This window comes from Protopterus annectens, chromosome 17.part0, assembly GCF_019279795.1.
Source record: "Protopterus annectens isolate FY-2018-M chromosome 17.part0, PAN1.0, whole genome shotgun sequence".
In the NCBI taxonomy this organism is placed as follows: domain Eukaryota; kingdom Metazoa; phylum Chordata; order Ceratodontiformes; family Protopteridae; genus Protopterus; species Protopterus annectens.
In genome coordinates, this window is record NC_056751.1 from 800,573,946 (window position 1) to 800,594,613 (window position 20,668).

Here is a 20,668-nt window from a genome sequence, read left to right on the forward strand (position 1 = left end):
TACGTAACGCTATGCAATGTCTACATTGGCTTCTGTGTGGGGAAGAACACAAAGAGATTGTTACAATGCACAAATAAACAACAGTATGCCAATAAGACAAAACGTGCATATCACAAAATTCAAAAGCTTTTCGTTTTCTTTTCTTTTCTTTCTCTCTCTGCTTTTTATGAATCATGCAGCAATGTTGAATGATGGGAGATGACACCGACTGCATTTTAGAATAGAACGAACTGTGCTGACAAATTAAATTAGGTGCTTATCACCCCATATTTTAATAAACATGTTTGCCTTAAGAGTACACAGAACTATGCTTGATTGCGCCATGATTTACTTGAAAATATAAATAATTGACTACAAAATTTGGTTTATTTCGAATTAAATCTTTCCTTTAAAAATAGTTTTCAGGTATCAGTATGATAAATATGTAATTTGTCTTTTTTCAGCTGATTGATTGATCTTGTTAATAATGTTATATTGGAATTACTGTAAGTCTGTGTAGAAGTTTTTGTTTTTGCAACTGACCATCGGCTATCAGTAGCTCCTTTCTATATTTAGAGAGTCTGAAGGACCCACCATTGCCTCCTCTGGGTTCTACCACACCCACATCTGGGGTAGGAGGAGAGCTCAGGGGTGCTGGTGCAGTGTCTTACTACTGTCAGGAAGTATGTCTTAACCCTGCCAATTCACAGCAGCCTTGTAAGCTTTGCTATGACTGGTCTGGGGAGTGCATGCACACTTCCGCACATGCACAAACTCTCAAACAAGTAGCATGCTGCTTGTAGCATAGAGCTTACCCAGTGCATCGTGCTGCTATTGCAGTGAGCCAGGTTGTCTCCCTCCAATCAGGATGAGCAAATTTCCACTGACTGCACCCTCCCATACTTCTCTCATCAAGTCCGTCAACCAACTGTGTGACTAGTCAAACCTGGGTTGTGTGGCACACAGTCAGGGTTTTATTCTCCTGTGCCATTGGGCTGGGATAATTGTGTGGACACTGATGTTCTGTAGGGGTTGTTTTACTCTGAAGGTGACAGGGCTTAACATTTGTATAATAAAGCTGCTTCAAGCACTGCTATATTTCAATAGTTACTTTTGATTTGTGAAACTGAAAATTTGAAACTTTTTTTTTTACCTATTGTTTCCTGTTTTTTATTTGTCAGCTAAAAACATCATGAGCTGACAAACATATTCCTTTAAAATATATTGGTTATGGTGAGTGAACTAGGATACCAAATCATAAAGTATGTCAGGTCATGACTGAAAAGTGTCCTAAGACCAGTGCTCTCATCCTGTTAACAAATCAATGAATAAATAAATAAATACAATTATCAGCCATTTCACTTCCATCATGAAAAGAAAAAAAAAACAGAATTTAATTTTGTTCAGTATGTGGTACAACCTTTGCATTTGGTGAATATGGACAAAGAATTATTATTATAGTTTAATAACATTGAATCTGCATGTGATGTGGTACTTGTTTACTGGAATAGTTATGGGTGCTCTGGATTTAGTGGGTACTGTGCCATAAAATACGTCAGTTATTTTATTTGACTTAAATGTATTATATCAGCTGGAATAAGGGCCAGTGTTCTAAGACAGTTACTTAATTATGAAGAACGTCATGTTTGTGCCTCAGCACTGCACTTACAAAATAATTCAGTAAATGTGATACACAAGCAGTGTGCAAAGTCTGTTGCACTGCTTATCACGAAGAGTGGGCTTATATAAAACTTATCTAAAACTAGGCTAAAACTAAAGGACTATGGCTGACAAAGTTTTCTGATGACTGCAAACTGGGAGTGATCATTGAAATCCCTAGCGATGTCAAAATACTTCAAGAAGGTCTTACACAGACTAATGACTGGTGCCAAAGTCATGCTCTTAAAATTAATACAAAAATGTATTATCATCCCCTTCAAGGGTGATGTTCATGCAAACTACCACATCGACAGCAATACCCTAAGCACACAGTCAGTGGTGAGAAATATGGGCACACAGGTCAACAGCAACCTTAACTTCGATCATCATGTCTCTACAGTGGTAAGAAGGGCATTTTATATTGCTTATCTCATAAGTAAGGGCATTGCCTCCAGGAAAAAAAGAGGTTATAACCCCCTGTACTCTTCCCTCATCAAACAATTAATAGAGTACAATGCTCCCTTTGGTCTGTTCCTTTCCAAACACCTGCAGGAATTGGAGAGACCACAAAGGTTCCTTACAAAGAAAATTCAGGATCTTCAAGATCTGTCTTATGTGGACAGACTGAAATCATTGTCACTTTGCTCTGTGTCATACAGACTGTACAGAGGCGACCCGTACCTTGCATATAGAGCAATCTCTGACCCAGCTTTCATGGAAATGCTGCACATTCAAAAGTTAAATGGCTCACGAGTCACTCACTCAAAGAACCTTAACCTGGTATGTGACATCAACAGAACTTGCTGGAAACTGCAACTTCTGAATAACGGTGTCTACAGGATTGCAATTGGCTACCACAACAAAAACTGTTTCTCCCAGCAATTAATCAGAGTAGGTTACACATATAAAAAACATTTGTTAAGCTTTCTCTAACAGTGCTGTGTAATTAAGCAAGTCACCATTTTGGTCAGCCATAGGGCTCTTTTCTGCTTGAATGTTTGCCTCCTTCCCCTGTAACTAAAGTGCACTTACTTTTACATTTGTCTCTCTGACCCTAATTTTTACAGGTATAATTTGTACCCTTCTGGCTTTCTAACACTCAGAGATAGATTCCTGTTGAAAGTTTTATTTATTTGTCTGACATTTGAACAAGTAACCCATGTAAAAATCCTCAAAATTGTATACTGTTAGTCTGTCTTTCCAGCTAAACATAAGTAAAATTAAAGTGCTGAGTGCAAGTAACATTAAAGTGCTGAGTGCAGATTTTAGACCCTTACAGTCAACTTACCTCTGGCATGGTGTCTTGAGTCAATCAAGGTATCCCTCTAACCACTCCTACTGCCTTCTCTTTTCACCCACCCCCCCCTCTTTCCTCATACAGGTTCAGTCAAGGTATTCCTCTAACCACTCCTACTGCCTTCTCTTTTCCCCCACCCCCCTCTTTCCTCATACAGGTTCAATCAAGGTATTCCTCTAACCACTCCTACTGCCTTCTCTTCCCCCCCACCCCCCTCTTTCCTCATACAGGTTAAACTGCTACAACTTAGTACAAGCATTGGTTCATCCCTGCTCCGCTTGCCCTCGCTTTGTTCAGGCTTGCTTTGCACCCCACCCTGCCCCAAATACCTCCCTCCCCTGGTGCTGCTACATTTATTGGTACTAGACCACACCCCACTTTTTTAAATCAGTCAGTAACAACTTGTCACTCAACAGTATCACCCTCATCCTGATACCACCAATCCTCCAACTCTACTATTCCTATTGCCTAAGTGTCAAATACCATTCAGTAGGTATGCTATCACCCAAAATAGTCTTATTAACTCTACTTCTACCCCTTTTACTCATCCTATATCTCCTAACCACCTACAAATGTCAGGATAACCCGGATTTCCACTACCCTGAATTCCAAACATCCATCCCATCTACAACAGATAATAATGCACCCTTACTCACTCCCCTCATGCTTACCTCCTTAACCCCTAAATACTACCATCTTACTAGAACTAGTTACATTAGTCCTAAAACTAGACACTATTACAAAACTTTATTCAAAATCTTAAAACTCATACTCAGGATACACTACAACCTTACAAAGGATGGCGACATCCACCCAAACCCTGGTCCATCCCCACCTGTTGGCCATAATCCCCCTACTATATCCCCTACCACCATAGCTCCAACAAATAGACCTCCTAGCTCACTGCTGGCCTGCCATCTAAACATTAGGAGCATAAATAACAAAACTCAGCACCTGCATGCCCTCTTAGCTGTTCATTCCCCAGATATATTATGCCTAACAGAAATGTGGCTGAAGCCTACCACCAAGGACCATGAGATTTTGCCACCAGGTTATAGTATGTTTCGACTAGACTGTACCACCAGAAAGGGTGGTGGGGTAGCCATACTTTACAAGTCTACCCTATCTGTCAGCATAGATACCCAACAACCACCCCAGTTCAATAATGCTGAAATTCTTATTTCAAAACTACAAATTAACAAAAACAAAAATATAAACATTGTCTGTGTCTACATTCCCCCAGGGAGGAACACAGAAACCTTAGAAGACTTCTTATATTGGTTATCCAATAACTACCCCCAAAAAACATTTTTTCTTGGGGATTTCAACATTGACTGGAACACTTGTCTTGTGAAAGCCCCACAACCCACATAAACCTCTATGGACTTACTCAAATCATAACCTCCCTCACCAGGACAGGAAAACCCAATAACAAGGAAAGTACCCTAGACTGGATACTTGTCAATACCCATCTTCAATCTTAAAAATCAGGCACTTTGCCTGATGACATAAGTGACCACTGTCTCACCTATGTAATCAAGCTCAAAGTAGACTGCTCCTACCGACCCATCTATAGAACATTAAGAAACAACAAGAATTTTATTCTCACCAAGTTTCAAAATGAACTTAAGGCATGCAACTGGTCAGTACTAAAAAGTCCACCCCTAGATGAAGCAGTAGCATACTTTAACACCAAATCCCTTGCTATTCTTAACTCCCATGCTCCCAGCTGCTCTCTTAGAACCAAAGTTAATATTGCACCATGGCTTTCTAAAGTTACCAAAACCAAAATTTCACTCAGAAACAAAGCATGGGCCACCTACCGAAAAACAAAAGCCCCACTTGATCAACTAAGATTCAGACAACTAAGGAATGACAGTAAGAAATCCATAACCTTAGAAAAAAAGCACCACTACTACCATCTACTGCAAAAGCACCAAAACAAACCTCAAAACTTCTGGACAGGAATAAAAAAAAACACTCCACACAGGCAAAACCGCTACTCCACCCCCCCCCCCAGCTTCCCAACAAAAATCCCCAGTATACATTGCTAATAACTTCAACAGCTTCTTCACAGAGACTATATAGTCTCTAGTCAGCCAACTCTCTCCCAGTGGCTCTAATTCTAATCTAGCCAGACCCAGTACCCAAACATACTTTGCCTTCCAACCTGTTCCTACTCAACTTATTCATGCCCTACTTAAGAAACTAAGACCCACCACTCTAGCTGCCGACCTCCTCCCAGCAGACTATCTGCAAAAGCCTGCTGACACCATAGCATACCCCATCTCAATCTTGATCAACAGAGCTATATCTGAAGCTACTGTACCCACTATATGGAAAATCTCCCATGTCATACCTCTCCATAAAGGAGGCAGTTCCACTGAACTGTCAAACTTTAGACCCATAACTATTCTGTCACCCCTACCTAAAATTATGAAGTGTGCACACATACAGCTCATGCACTACCTCACACAAAACAAGCTGTTGTCCACCTTTCAGCAGGGCTTTAAGCCACACCACAGTACTACTTCTGCCCTCTTCTCTTTCTCTAACGTCATTAACCACAACCACAATCATAACAAACTATCCTCAGCACTCTTTCTAGATCTATCCAAGGCTTTTGACGTGGTTGACCACAAAATGCTTATAAATGCCTTGAAGGCCTTCTCCTTAAAGAACCATGCACTCCAGTGGTTTCAATCCTACCTGCAGGGCAGGAAGTCCTGTGGCAGGACAAGCTATCATCTTGCTACCCATCACATTAGAAGTCCCCAGGGCTCAATACTAGGACCCCTTCTTTTCTCCATCTTTATCAATGACCTTCATTCAGTCATCCCAGATGCTGCCTGCATTCAATATGCAGATGACTCCACCTTGATTTGTTCTGATACCTCACCAGGTACTTTATTCACATTAACCCAAAATGCCTTCAATACAGTGGAAAAATGGCTCTCCAATCAACATCTAATCCTAAACCCCAACAAAACTAAGTTGCTCCTCTTCTCCCCCATATGCAGGACCCCCCTGCCATCCTTCAGCATAACCGCTAACAATGGCACTATCATCTCCCCAGAAGCCCAAAATAAACTACTGGGTGTCATAGTTGATAACAACCTGAAGTTTGATGCGCATATCAATCAAACTATCAAAACCATTAATAAAAAACGTGGCTCTCTTTATAGAATCAAACCTTTCCTTACTCCAATTGCTAGAACTGCAACTGCCCATTCCCATCTGCTATCATCTCTTCTCTACACCTCATCTCTATTCTCCAACTTAAACAAAACAGATCTTAATAAACTATTATCCTGCTATAACCACATTGCTAGATTTGCTACTGGCACAGCCTACCGGACACACCACTGTCACAACCTAAATCGCCTTGGATGGCTTGAACTGCCAAGCCTACAGCAGTTCAACCAGCTAATAGTGGCATGTAAAGTCCTTTACCAACCAGAAAATACACCTGCGCTAAAAAATATTATCAGCCCCTACACCAGCACCCGGCCACTGCAATCATCCGCTAGACTCCTAGTTCAAACATACAAATCCAACTGCTCAGCTGGGGACTCTCTGTTTGCCAACTCTGCTGGAAAAACATGTAACAGACTCCCGACTGACTTGACCCTAGAACCCTCACTAACTCAGTTCAAAAACAAACTCAAGAAATACTTCAAAACTCATTGGTTATGTCCTTGCACTAACCTTGACTAGTGACCTCTCTATTTCTTAGGTGCGTTACCTTCAACTACTTCTAACTTTTTTTCTACCACTCCATTTCAGGAAGAGTCAGTTGTATAACTGCTGCTCAATGTGTCTTAAACCTGAATATAATGTTATGTATGTTTAACTTTGAGAATAATGTTATGTTTTGTAAAGTGTTTTATAATAAGTACTATATGTGCTAAATGCTGGTATTGCTTATGACTGTAATCTGCTTGAAACTGGCATTTGCTAAATGTTCAATGTGTATTATTATCTTGGAGCTTTTTTCCACGAGTCTCCGCTGAAAATGGACATGTATCCAGTCGGACTATCCTGATCAACAAATGTAAAATAGATAAATTAATAATAATAAATAATTATAAAGGCCTATACTAAATCTGAAAGAGTAGGGAATTAATGGCAGGTTTGCTACCCTATTTATAGGAAACCCTCCTTTTTCAACATTTTTTTACAATACAAGAGTTGCCATCCGACCCATCAAAAGAAAGATGTAGATAAAAGTCAGTTCATTAGAGTATCCAGGTTGACATCAGATGATAATGAATGTATGGTCCAGTTTAATAAATTAAAAGATATGCTTCTGAAACATGGTTACCCAGAAACTCTAGTGGACACCTTTTATTTATAAATACTCTGTGATAGAGCCGATAAATTTGCTTCAATTATTATTAAGGGTCTTTATAATTTTGATTTTTATAAATCAACTTGTAGCAAAGGTAATAGTATTACTCATAATACACAGCTCCCTTACAATATGGTCTTGTATTACTCTGCAGATTCTTGGAATATAAAGAATATCATACATAAAAACTGGTCTATTTTATTAGGAGAAGGTGACACTCATTTCATTTTGACTGTCTGTGCTTATGGATCACATTGCTTATTCAGAGAATGATATTTCTTAACAGTGTGCCTAGTATGGTGTATAAGCTTTATGGAATGCCCTTATATTTTTTAGTAGATTCCCTATGTTTTAATTATAGTATAGGCTTTCAAATTTTAATCTTTCTTATCATTTTATACCATGTTTACTACATATTAAAAAACTTACCTCGTCCCCTTTTAATATGATTAAGCTGCATCAGCATTGGCATCTGTACTCCACTATCCTATCCATACCATTGTTATTCTTTGCATTGCACACATTGTCAGTGTATCATCAAGGTTATTGCCAAGCCCAGATGTAGCATTTAATATATGTTAACAGCATTGATATAGTGCAAAAACATACTATAAATAAATACAGCAACACTAATATAATATATGAACAAGCTAGGGGCATCATTTTAAAACAGGTTTGTTTTCTGACATAGAAATAATGCACAAGGCTACAGCAGATCAGAAAGCATCTCTTAATATACACAGTATGCTTCAAAGCCATACAAAGACATGGGCCAGATTCAGTAAAGTCTACACTAAGTGTACACTGTTCTGAGTGAGCAGACAACGCAGACATAACTCACACCTTCTTCCTCCCAATTTTAGCATTTCTGCTGATATTCTTGCAGCTTTAAATATTTACACAGATTCATAAAGGTTACCACAAAGTGTAGACTACATGTACACTTAGTATAATCTTTCTGAGGGACTAGAAAGCACAAAAATGTGATAAGAATTTTATTGAATACATATCGTGCACACTTAGTGTAGGCTTTATTGAATCTGGCCCATGGCTTCACAGCAATGAAAACACTCCTTCGGTTCCTGGTTATAGTGCCTATCACATATTAAGCCCTACAGGCTGTTGTGGAGGAATATCAGTATTTGCCATGGATATAATCACCTCACAACATATTCCTTGGGACACCATATTTGAACTCCAGATATCCAAATCACCATAAACAAGGCTCATTACCATATCATAGCTAGCTATAGAACACCCTCTGTGCCCTTTTTTGAGCATGATAGCTGTCTTAACACAATAACTGAAATCCTCATTAAACCTTTTTACTGGGAGACTTCACCTAAACATCATTAAACTGTCTGACCTACATTGACAATGGTCAGCATGTCCAGTGCTTCCTTGATATTATAAATATTAACTCTGGTTTACAAATGTTTAACCGTCCTACTAGAGGACCTGATATCCTTGACCTAATACTCACAAATATGGCAATTTCTTGCACATCTCCATATGGATCATTTTGTCTTGTTAAATTAGACCATAAATTAATGACCATTTTCCTTTAAAACTGTTTTCAGTTAGAAAATAATTTCAGAGTAAAGTTATAAAATGTTATTGTCCTAAAATCTCGGGGCATTTGTTTTTCATGTTTTTTTTTTCCCACAGGATGTAGCTGTCCAATATTGAACAGTTCTACATAATGAGGGACAGGTGCTAACATTAAGGCCCAAAGGAAATAATAAATATCCTAGATGATAATTGATAATTTCAGTGAAAAATTTACTCCACCCAGAGTTAGAGCTATTCCAGAGATTCCACACCCCCAGCCACCCTCTTTAATTACTGTGGAACATTTTCTCTAAGCCCTCTCAAACACTAAGAGTGCCTCATCCATGGACCCCGATAACATACCAGGTCATCTGATTATCAGTGCCAAATATGTCATCTCTAAACTAGTATGTATCTTCTTAAATCTCAGCCTTGTCACAGGTTACATTCCTGTAGCTTGGAAAACAGCCATTGAAATGCCATTATTATTCAAGGGCAGCCCAACCATGGACCCTGGTAACTACAGATTCATTAGTTTTACTAGCATCATAAATAAATCTATGGAGTATGTCATCTTAGATCTCATTAATTTGGACACTGAAAATATGTTAAACCTAGACCCTCTGGAATTTGGCTTTGTTAAAGGAAAATCTTGTCTCTTTAATGTTATAAATTTATTTGAAAAGGTAACAAATGAAGTAGATAGCAGTTATGCAGTGCTTAAATCCTATCTGGGTGTGGCCAAGGCCTTAGACACTATTCCTCATGCAGGCAGTACCGATAGACTTGTAAGTCAGAATATAAATCCTTATACTGTCCAGTGCATAGCTAACTGGTCGTCTGATAGAATCCATGTGTATAGAGTTGCAGGTGTCACTTGTGAAAAAAAATATTAGTGGTGTGTCATAGAGCTCAGTGCTGTGTTTTTTTCTATTTGGCATCTATTTCTAAAACCTTCAGACAGGCACTACTGGCCTATGATTATCTAAGTCTGTAGATATCTGCCAATTAGGTATTATTCAATTTTCCTCTGACTGATAATTGCTCTAACATTGGTTAGACCATTTTAATAACTGGTGCAAGGACAATGGTCACAAACTAAATTTGAAAAAATGTAGAATAGTTAATTTCAGGGAACAAAACATTTTCATATACCAAATAGGTAACATACTTCTGCAATCAAACACTGTCATAAGGGATCTAGGCAATCTTGTTGATAATTCCTTATCATTTGACGATCATATGTCCACAGTAATTTAAAAAGCCTTTCTCCTGGCTCATCTAATTGCCACAGCCATCTCCACTAGACCCAAAGAAATCTTAATTCCACTTTACACATATCTCATCAGACCCATTGCTCAATATAAGTTACCTTTTGGCATGTATTTGGCTAAACGTATCTCTCAAGCTGAGCGACCTCAGAGATTCATAACTGAAAAGATCAGTGGCCTCAAACATCTTAGTCATCAGGTCAGACTGTCAGCCCTTTGTATTTACTCGGTCTCTTATTGATTTCTCTACAGAGCCTTTCGAGCCAAGAAAGATCCCACTCTGTTTGACCTCTGACTCCTTCACAGAGCAAATGGTACTTCACAAACTCATTTAAAAGAACTAAACTTTCATCAGTAGACAGATAAGAAAGGTTGGCATGATAGAATCATATCCCAGTATGTGCCTCACCGCTGGAACAAACTTCCATAACATATTAAGCATAGTAGGACCATTGCCACCATCAAGGTAAACCTAGATAACTTGATGGACAACTTGACCTTCTCCTCTGGCCTATCCTGTCTTGCCTCCTTGAGGCTGGGTAGAATTTTGAATAGGGTTTTCTTGGCTAGGCTTGTAATGGTCTGCAGACTGATTTCCTTCTACTTGCTTATGAACCTATAAAGCTATGCAGGATGACAGATGAAACAAAACGCAACTGACAAAATGAAAACATTTTCTTTTCAAACTGCATTGCAATTTTTAGGCACTGAACATAAAGAATGCAAAGAACATGACTATTCACACAATAATGAGGCTTATGTTTTCTTTCTGGTATAGCTGTCTGAAACCCCTTTTCTTCCTGGTACACTAACTGGATGAATAGCAACTCATATTCTACAAGGCTAACTAGTTGCAATCCAATCCAGTGAGTAACTTTCAACCAGAAACTCATCTGACTTCTCAGCCTTGGTGAAAATGGCAGAATAACAGCAGTCACCTGATGGGTCATTAAAGCTGAATTCTTGCAATATAACAGGCTTAAGAAATACAAATTTTAGGGCAAATTACAAAATTGTCAGATTTTAACAACATTGCAATCATACTGAAAATTGTATAACATAATGTAAAAATCTAGGTGCTACAACACCAAATTGTCTTTGATTGTCAGTGCTATTCCTGGCTTACTTCAGCATCTTCAGATGCTGCTCATAGAAATGTGATACATGAAAAAGAACTGTGCATATTACATTTACCAAATGGTCAATTCTTGGGCACAGAAGGGTGAAGACTGGACAGCAATTCAAACAATCCAGATTGATTAGCAACTCTTTTACTGCAGAAATTTTGGAGTGAGCACGTGTGGTCCACTAAAAAAAATCACAGTCATCAGATGCTTGTTATCTAATCATTGAATAGGAATTTAACATGCGCACGAGCCTGCATACATAAAGGGGCTTGTATTTTAGGACATCCATTTGCTTATGCTGCCAAGGCGTAGGACCATGGGGCAAATCTAATCACTGATACCTCCTTGACAGCATCCTATGACCAACTCTTTATCATGGGTAATGATCAGGCCAGTAAGATAATCAGAAATCTGATATTAACAGGCAACTGACAGAATAAAGGCATAGAAGAATGCATTTTATAAATAATAAAGAATAAAAATACCAATCCCCTCTTTGGGTAAACAGTCTATGAGATGTCCAATACCAGCAGTAAGCAAAATAGAGAAAACTCAAACACCAGACCATGGCTTCATGTAGATATAAAAACACCCACAATAAAAACACCTTTTGCAATAAAACAACTTTAATGGAATAGGTGAGTGCTGTTGAGATAAAATTGCTTCATCAGACCATAACATACATAAGAAACTCAATCAATTTATATTAAATGACATCATTAATCATTTTCAGACCATCCAATGAAAACTGTTACATTTCATGTGACTAGAGTTACTAAGCAATCATTACATCTATGTCTGAATGCATTTAAAGAAATATATAAATAATGACAAAAATAATAAAAAGCAACATATATATATATATATATATATATATATATATATATATATATATATATAAATCAGAATATATATAAAAAATATACATATAAAACAACATTTATATCATATCTATGCAATAATTTATTTTATCTATGTGATCTCAGCACTGGCTTCAAAGGTACATACTCATTTAATCCAGATCCTTTGTACATTCTAAGCATAATGATCGATCCATCTTAGTTCTGTTATCTCAGTGGCATTAACAAAATCACCTTTACGTATATTCTCATAATTGCTATCAACCACAAGAAACTTGAAAGTATGTGTAGTACCTTTTTCTAATAAATGCTTGGCTAAAGCATTTATTTTATTGCCTGTACGTATACAATAAATGTGTTCCCTAATGTGTTCTCTTAATTGCCTATTCTTCTTGTCTATATAAAAAGAAGTACAAACTGTGCAATAGGCAAGATACACTATGTCCAGCGTATTAAAGCTCTAACTTTAAACATATATTGGACACCTGTATCACGATGTACAAAACAATTCAACCTGTCAATGAAACTGCAAAAGCTACTCCGTGCACATAAAGGTTCCAAACCTACCAAATTCTTGGGGCGGCCCCTGTCTCCTGGAAGGATAACATAACATCCTTTTCAGTGACCATTTGTTCTTATAATAAAACTGGGAATGTGCTCCCACTAGTCCCCTAATCTTTTCATTCTTAGTTAAAATATGCCAAATATTTAAATATTTCCTTTAGTCTCCTTGAATCACTACTACAAAAAAGGTGAACCATTAATTGTGTATCTTCCTGTTCAGATCCTTATATAGAGGACTTACAGGGTAAAGACAAATATGGACTGGCTCATGTATCTCTTAAAGATATAGCTGCTCGAAAGTATTGATCTATCTTGTTATTAATGTAGCCGCACATAATAAAATCCCTATGTAATTTATCTAAATCTCATTAAAATCCATTTCCTTAAAATTCAGCCTAGATACTCGCATAGTCTGACCCTTAACTACATTCCTAAAAATATGTGTGGAGTGCATACTTGATCTATGTAAAACCGAAACTCTATAACAATTCTTCTGATATAGCTCAGCAGTGGAGGTCAAATCATTCTCCCTACAAATCCTCACATCTAAGAAATCAATCATGGAACTTGAATGGCTCATAGAAAAACGTAAAAAAGAGGTGGTCCCATGTAAATATTGAAGAAAATCTTGTAGCTCTTGGATGGTCACCATCCACAACATAAACACATCATCTACAAAATGATGATAGAAATTAATATGCCACAAAGTGATCACTGGGCTAAAGATATTCATATCTTCCCAATGGGCCAATATCATATTGGCATAGCTATTGGCACATGACATGCCCATAGCTATGCCAGAAATCTGCAGATAATAGGATCATAGCATCTTAGGAAGTTACTAGGCCAATGGCACTAGGGCCATTACATGCCTAACCAAGTTCTAATCTTATTTCCACAATCAGCACCTAATGCCCATGTCCAAGAGGGGCACAGGTGTAACCCCCAGGGTGAATTTATGGTTACCTATTCAGTTGTCCAGATTGTGTTTGAAGAGTGCCAATGAGGTACTTTGTTTGGCATGAAGTGGGAGTCTGTTCCAAAGGTGTGGTAACCTCTAGGAGACAAATCTGTTCCTCCAGCAGGTTCTATAAATGTCACATACCAGGTTAAGGCCTTTAGAATTTGTAACCCGTGTACATTTGACTTGTGGATATGCAGCATTTCCAATAAAGCAGGGTCAGAGATTGCCTTATTTGCAAGGCAGAGATCACCTGTGAGTATTCTGTATGAAACAGAATAAAGTGATAGTGATATCAAATGATCCTCATAGGACAGATGCTGAAGACCTTGAATTTTCCTTGTGAGGAACCTTTGTGGTTTCCCCAGTTGCTCCAGGTGCTTGGAAAGGTACATACCAAAATGGGCATTGCACTCAATTATTGGCCTGATGAGAGAAGAGTACATGAAGGTTATACCTTCTTTTTATCTGCAGGCAATGCCCTTACTTATGAGATGAGTAAAATAGACTGTCCTTCTTATCACTGTGGAGATATGGTGATCAAAGGTAAGACTGTGATCAGCCTGTGTGCCCAGGTGTCTCACCACTGAGTGCATACTTAGAATGATGCTATTGATGTGGTAGTAAGCATGAACATAGCTCTTACTGAAAGGGATGATAATACATTTCTTTACATTGAGTTTAAGGCCATGACTTTAGCACCAATCATTTGTTTGTGTAAGGCACTCTTGTAGGATGTTTACATCATTTGGAGATTCTTCAATCACTCCCAGTTTGCAGTCATCAGCAAACTTTGTCAGCCACAGACCTTTAGTTTTTGCTTGTACTTCAGAGAAATGGATTCCAAACAGCAGAGGTTCCAGGACTGATCCCTGTGTAACAACACTCATTACAGGTCTGCTGTTAGAGGTGGATTCCCCTATTTTGAATATATGTGTTCTATCAATGAGCCATTTAGTGACCCATCTATGATATAAGGGTTGATACCTACCTGGGTGAGTTTGTCAATGATGCATGAGTGGGCAATAGTGTCAAATGCCTTGACTAAGTCTAGGTAGGCTGTATGCCCAGATTTCCCCTCGTCCAGGGCCTTGGCGACTGTATTGAAGTAGTCCATCAGCTTTAACAAGCATGATCTCCCTTTGACAAATCCAAACTGAGTAAGTTCTAGTGTTTGGAGATTACCTACATCTTTGTTGATAAGGTCCATGATGATTTTCTCCATGGCCTTGCCGATAAGGCTAGTCAGGCTAATAGGTCTATAGTTCCTGGGGTCAGTGGAAGCACCACCTTTGTGCAAGGGAATAACGGTGGCCATTTTCCATTCAGCTGGGATGAAGCTGATGCTTAGACTATGACTGAAAAGAGTACCCAATGGTATTGCTAGTACTTGGTGCCCATGTAGGATGCAGCCTGCGATGTTATCAAGTCCCATGGATGCTGTATTTTTGGCCTTATAGAGGATGGTTAAAACCTTCTCTTTAGAGGTACAAGGTAGGGGACAGGTGGTAGGGATGTCAAGGGGTACATGTGGTAGGGACAGGCAAGTCAAGTTTTCACAGAACCTGTTAACCAACAGGTTAACTATGTCCACAGGCTCAGTAAATGTAGTAGGCACAGATCTGGGCCTTTCCTTTTAGGTTATGGATGTAACTAAAGGATGTCCTATGGTTGTCCTTAGTTGAGGAAGCACATTTGGATTCATAGTTTTCTTTGCAGGACTTCACAAGAAGTCTTATTTGCTTGCTTAAGCTGAGGAGGGAGAGTTTTTAGTTTAGGGTTCACTTCCTCTTACTCTTAGGCAGTAATTTCTTCCTCTTATTGTAAAGCCTGTTAATGGCAGTTGTCCACCAGGCAGGTTTGCTCTTCCTTGAGGAGTTTGCTTTGGTCTTATCAGGTATGGCCCAGTCAGTGCAGTTATACAGGTGTTTGCATAAAGCACTGGTGTAGAACTCAGCATAGGTGTGAATTCCATCTTAGGGGTGCAGTGAAGACGTTTATACCATCCTGTAAGATTATTATAATCTGCTTTGGAGAAGTTTTTAAATGTAATTGCTGCTGGGTGGGGAGGTCAGGTGTGATAGTTACTTCGAATGAGACTGATTTGTGGTCAGATTTCACCAGGGAAGCCCTCACAGTGGGGGAGCTACAGTAGTCCCCTCATATTGGTAAGCACCACATCCAGGATGTTGGCACCCCTTGTGGGTGTGTCAACCAGCTGGTCTAGGGCATTGGTGTTAACAAAGTCAAGGAACCTTTGGGCAAGTGAGTTTGAGAATGAGTAGTTTACCCTGTCAATGGATGGGTAGTTAAAGTCACCCAAAACCATGGTGTTTGGATGTATCTTAATATACTCAAGTAGATCCAAATACGCAGGTTATCAAAAGCAAATACATTATTTTCAAGTACCATCTCAAGAAACAAGCACAACAAGTCAATTCATTTAGCATCATATGTACTATGATCATGTAAGAATAGCTTAACCATGTCAATTCCTTCATGGTTAGGAATAACCATGAATAGGGAAAGAACATTTAACGTGACTATTAAACAATGGAGCAGAGGTGGATCTCATTTAACATAGTCATAAAAATACTGTAAAAATTGTTTTGTATCCCAAAGGGCCTTTCTACAACTATGCAAAACAGGTCTCAAAAATTTCTCTATATATAATGAAAAAGGCTCAATGAGCCACCACCCCTCCCTCAAAACTATTGGCCTGAAGGGTGGTTTAGTCAGATTTTTATGCAGTTTGGGCATCCCATGCAAACTTGGAACTAAGGGTAAATCTACCGTCAAATAGTGTTAGAACTCTAACGTTATGAGTCTGTTTAAAAGGCAGTCCAGGATCAAATTCAACACCCTGTACATCAAATATTTAATATTACCAATATCAGTCTCCTTATAAGTGCTTGGATCATTCAAAATACTGTTCATAGATGTAAAATAAAGCACACTATCCATCACAACCAAAGAAATCCCCTTGTCAGCTGGTCAGATAACTATTTCTGGATCACATTGTAAGCTATGAAGTGCTTGCTTCTCAAGGTATGTTAAATACATGTTAAAGACATAATGGATACTTAGTAACTCTAGTCACATGAAATGTAGCAGTTTTCATTGAATGGTTTGAAAATGATTAATGATGTCATTTAATATAAATTGATTGAGTTAGTTATGTAAGTTATAGTCTGATGAAGCGATTTTTTCATGAAAGTGCTCACCTATTCCATTAAAGTTGTTCTACTGCAAAAGGTGTTTTTATTGTGGAAGGTGTTTTTCTATCTACATGAAGCTGTGGTCTGGTGTTTGAGTTCTTCTCATTTTATAAATAATGCCAAACACTGATTATAGGTTCCTAGGTTCATAGGTGTGTAATAGGCTAATGGCCCTGGAGCCTTTACAAGCCTAGCCAATAGAAGTGCTCTGGCATCATGCCGCACGACATTAGTTCCCAGTGCCACTATCAAGTAGCTCCACTGGAGAGATCCCCAGGGTGAACTTTGTATTTCCCATCCACTCATCAAGATTTCTCTTGAAGAGGGCCAGTGAGCTGCTCTGCTTGACATGCACGGGAAGTCTGTTTTAGAGCATGGGCAGTCTCTGGGTTATGAACCTGTCCCTCCAGCATTTTTTGTTGATTGTGGTAATGAGGTTGAGGTCTCTGGAGCATGTGGTGTGGAGGGATTGGGATATTTTTAGATGTAGCATTTCTAACAGAGGTGGGTCAGACATGGCTTTGTAAGTCAAGCAGAGATTGCCTCTTAGAAGACGATATGAGACAGAGAATAGTTGGAGTTTTTTGAGTCTGTCCATGTAGGACATGTGTTTAAGGCCTAGGATCCTCTTTGTGAGGTATTTTTGTGGTCTTTCCAGCTGTTGCATGTGTCTAGAGAGGTACATGCCAAATGGGGCATTATACTCGGTGATTGGCTTAATGAGGGAAGTGTAGAGAGAGATGATGACCTCTTTCTTCCTGGATGCAAAACCTTTGGTAATGAGATGTACCACATAGAAGGAATTTCTGACCACAGTGGCAATGTGGTGGTCAAAGGAGAGGTTGCTGTCAACCTGTGTCCCCAGATCTCTTATAACACCTTCAAGGTTCAGTGGGCTCCCATTGATGTGGTATTTAGTGGGAACTGAGTTTTTCCCAAAGAAGATGATGATGCATTTTTTGGCATTAAGCTTAAGGCCGTGGTTTCGACACCAGTCATTGGTCTGAGATTCTGTAGAATGTCTACATCACTTGGGGAGTTAATAATGGCTCCCATCTTGCAGTTGTCTGCAACCTTGGTCAGCAGGAGTCCCTCCGTGTTGGCTTGGACTTCTGAGAAGTAGATACCAAACAGGAGAGGACCCAGGGCCGATCCCTGTGGGACTCCACTCATGACTGGTTGGCAGTCTGACTTGAAGTCCACTACTTTCACACTGTGGGTTCTATCTGTGATCCAGTTTGCAACCCACCTAGTCATATAGGGGTTGATGCCTAGTTTGGTGAGTTTATCAATAATTCCTGAGTGGAGAATGGTATCACAGGGCTTAGCCAGATTGAGGTAGGCTGTATGAACTAAATTGCCCTCATCCACAGCTCTGGTGACTGTCTCAGAGAAGTCAACCAGGTTGAGCAGGCATGATCTACCTTTCACAAAACCAGATTGAGTGGTATCTAGAGTTTGGAGTTTCCCTATATCCTTGTTAATTAGGTCCATGAAGATGCGCTCCATAGCCTTACATATTAGACTCATCAGGCTAATGAGGTGATAATTCCTATGGTCTGTAGTCACTCCCCCTTTATGGAGAGGGATAACTGTAGCAGTGCACCATTCAGTAGGGACAAAGCCTGAGGTAAAGCTATGATTGAATAGGGCACACAGATGTGATGCCAGTTCCCTTTGTAGTTCATGTAGAGCACATCCAGGAATATTGCTGGGTCCCATGCAAGTTGTATTCTTGGCCTTGGTCAATGCAGCTTTAACCTGTGCTGCAGTAATGCTGAGTGCCTGGCATTCATCCGGTATTGTGATTGGTCCTTTGAGGGAGAGGGTAAAGTTGGCACTGAATCTGTCAGCCAGTATGTTGACAATATCTGTTGGCTCAGTAAAGGAGGTACCACTGTGTAGTAATGCAGAGCAAACCCGAGTATTACCGTGGAGATTCTTGATATAACTATAGAAGGCTTTGTGGTTGTTTTTAGTGTTTGCCGCAATTCTGCCTTCAAAGCTGGCTTTAGAGGTTTTGATGAGGGATCTCAACTTTTTGTTGAGGCTAATAAGGGAGTGTTTCCAGTCTTGGGACTTCACCTTTTTCTGCAAAAGTTTCTTCCTTCTATTGTAGAGTTTATTAATGGCAGGGGACCAACAGATTGGCTTCCTTTTTTTGGAGGAGAGGGTCTTGGATCTGTTGGGTATGGCTAGTTCCCTGCATTTATGCACAAGTTCATACAGTGCATTGGTGCATGATTCGGCAGTCATGCATCTATTTTCCATTGTCATTGGTGCTGTGAAGTTAGCCACCTCTGTTTTCAGGAGTCCAAATTTAGCTTTGGAGAAGTTTTTAATGGTGGTTACCTTTGTGGGGGGTGTGGGCGAGATGTGAATTTCCATGGTGTTTAGTTTGTGGTCAGATCTAACCAGGGAGGAATTGAATATTGGTGTAGAGCAACGGTTGCCCATGATAGTAATAACCAGGTCAAGGATGTTGCTTTCTCTAGTGGAAGTAATAATGAGCTGGTCCAAGGAATTGGAATTTATGAATTCCAGGAAGTGTTGGGCCAATGTATTGATGCATGAATATTTTTTCCCAGTTGATTGAGGGGTAGTTGATGTCATCTAGTATGAGAGTGTTGGGTTGGACCCTAATAGTTTCCAGGGTGCTTAGGAACATGGAGTGAGAGTCTTGGGACATGGCTGGGGACCTATAGCAGGCTACGACCTGAATGGCCATCTTACCCAATGTTAGTTGTACCTGAAGTATCTCAGATGCATTATACTGGGCTACTAGTCTGGAGGTGTGCATATCCTTTATGAATATGGAGACACCACTGCCTTTGGAGCTTCAGTCCAGATTCTGGGGCCAAAAGTTGTGGAATGAGTTATAGCCTGGTAGCAGAGGGGGGCTTTCTGCTGCTTTAAACCAGGTCTTAGTTACAGCACAAATGTTGATGTTCTTCATTTTGAGGAATGCTTCGAGCAAGTGCATCTTGAGATTTAGACTTCTAGAATTGAGCAGCATGACCCTCAGATTGAATTTATTTATAGCTGTAACAGTGGTAATTTGGTCTTTGAAACATTGCCTAAAAAAGGCACTATGGGGGGGGGGGGGCAAGAGCCTTAGCCAGTATCTAGAAACCCAGGGGTGACAAATGCAGGCCATCTCAGGTAAAGCATTGAGGTCTGTCAGTCATGTCATCCCAAACAGACAAATGCTGGATCCCCTTAGACTGACACCAGAAACTTAGCCAATTGTTGAAGTCTATCATTTTTTGCTTGCACTGCAGTATCATTCTGGGTGACAGTAGGATGCTGCTGAAGGCTAAGGTCATATCTGCCTGAGCCACATAATCCAAGAGCTTTTCCATGTCTCTGTTCATGTATTCCATGGAGGTGCATTTCAGGTCATTTACACCCACATGGACAGTGACAGAGTCATACTTGTAGTTGTTGTGGAGTGACCTGAGTGCATGTGTTATGTGTCGGTTTCTGGCACCTGACTGTTACCTTTTCCTTATTCAACCTAGTGAGTGGGACATCAGTGTGCCTCACTATTGAGTCACCTATGATTAGTGTATTGGGAAAGCTTTTTTGTCTTAGGGGCTTAGGTTGAGGGGCATACAGTGTAAGTGAGTTATGTGTCTTGTGGTTTGTGCTGTGTTGTAGTGGTTGAGTGGGTTTCTGCCTTGGAGGTCTCTGCAATTTGGGTAGATTTCTATTGAGAGCCTCCATGAAGGTGGGTGTGTGGTTTATATTTTTATGTGAGAGCTGTGATGGAGGGTGTTCTGGAGGGCTATGTGTTGCATGTGGTGTGGTGCAGGTGTTGACGTTCTCCT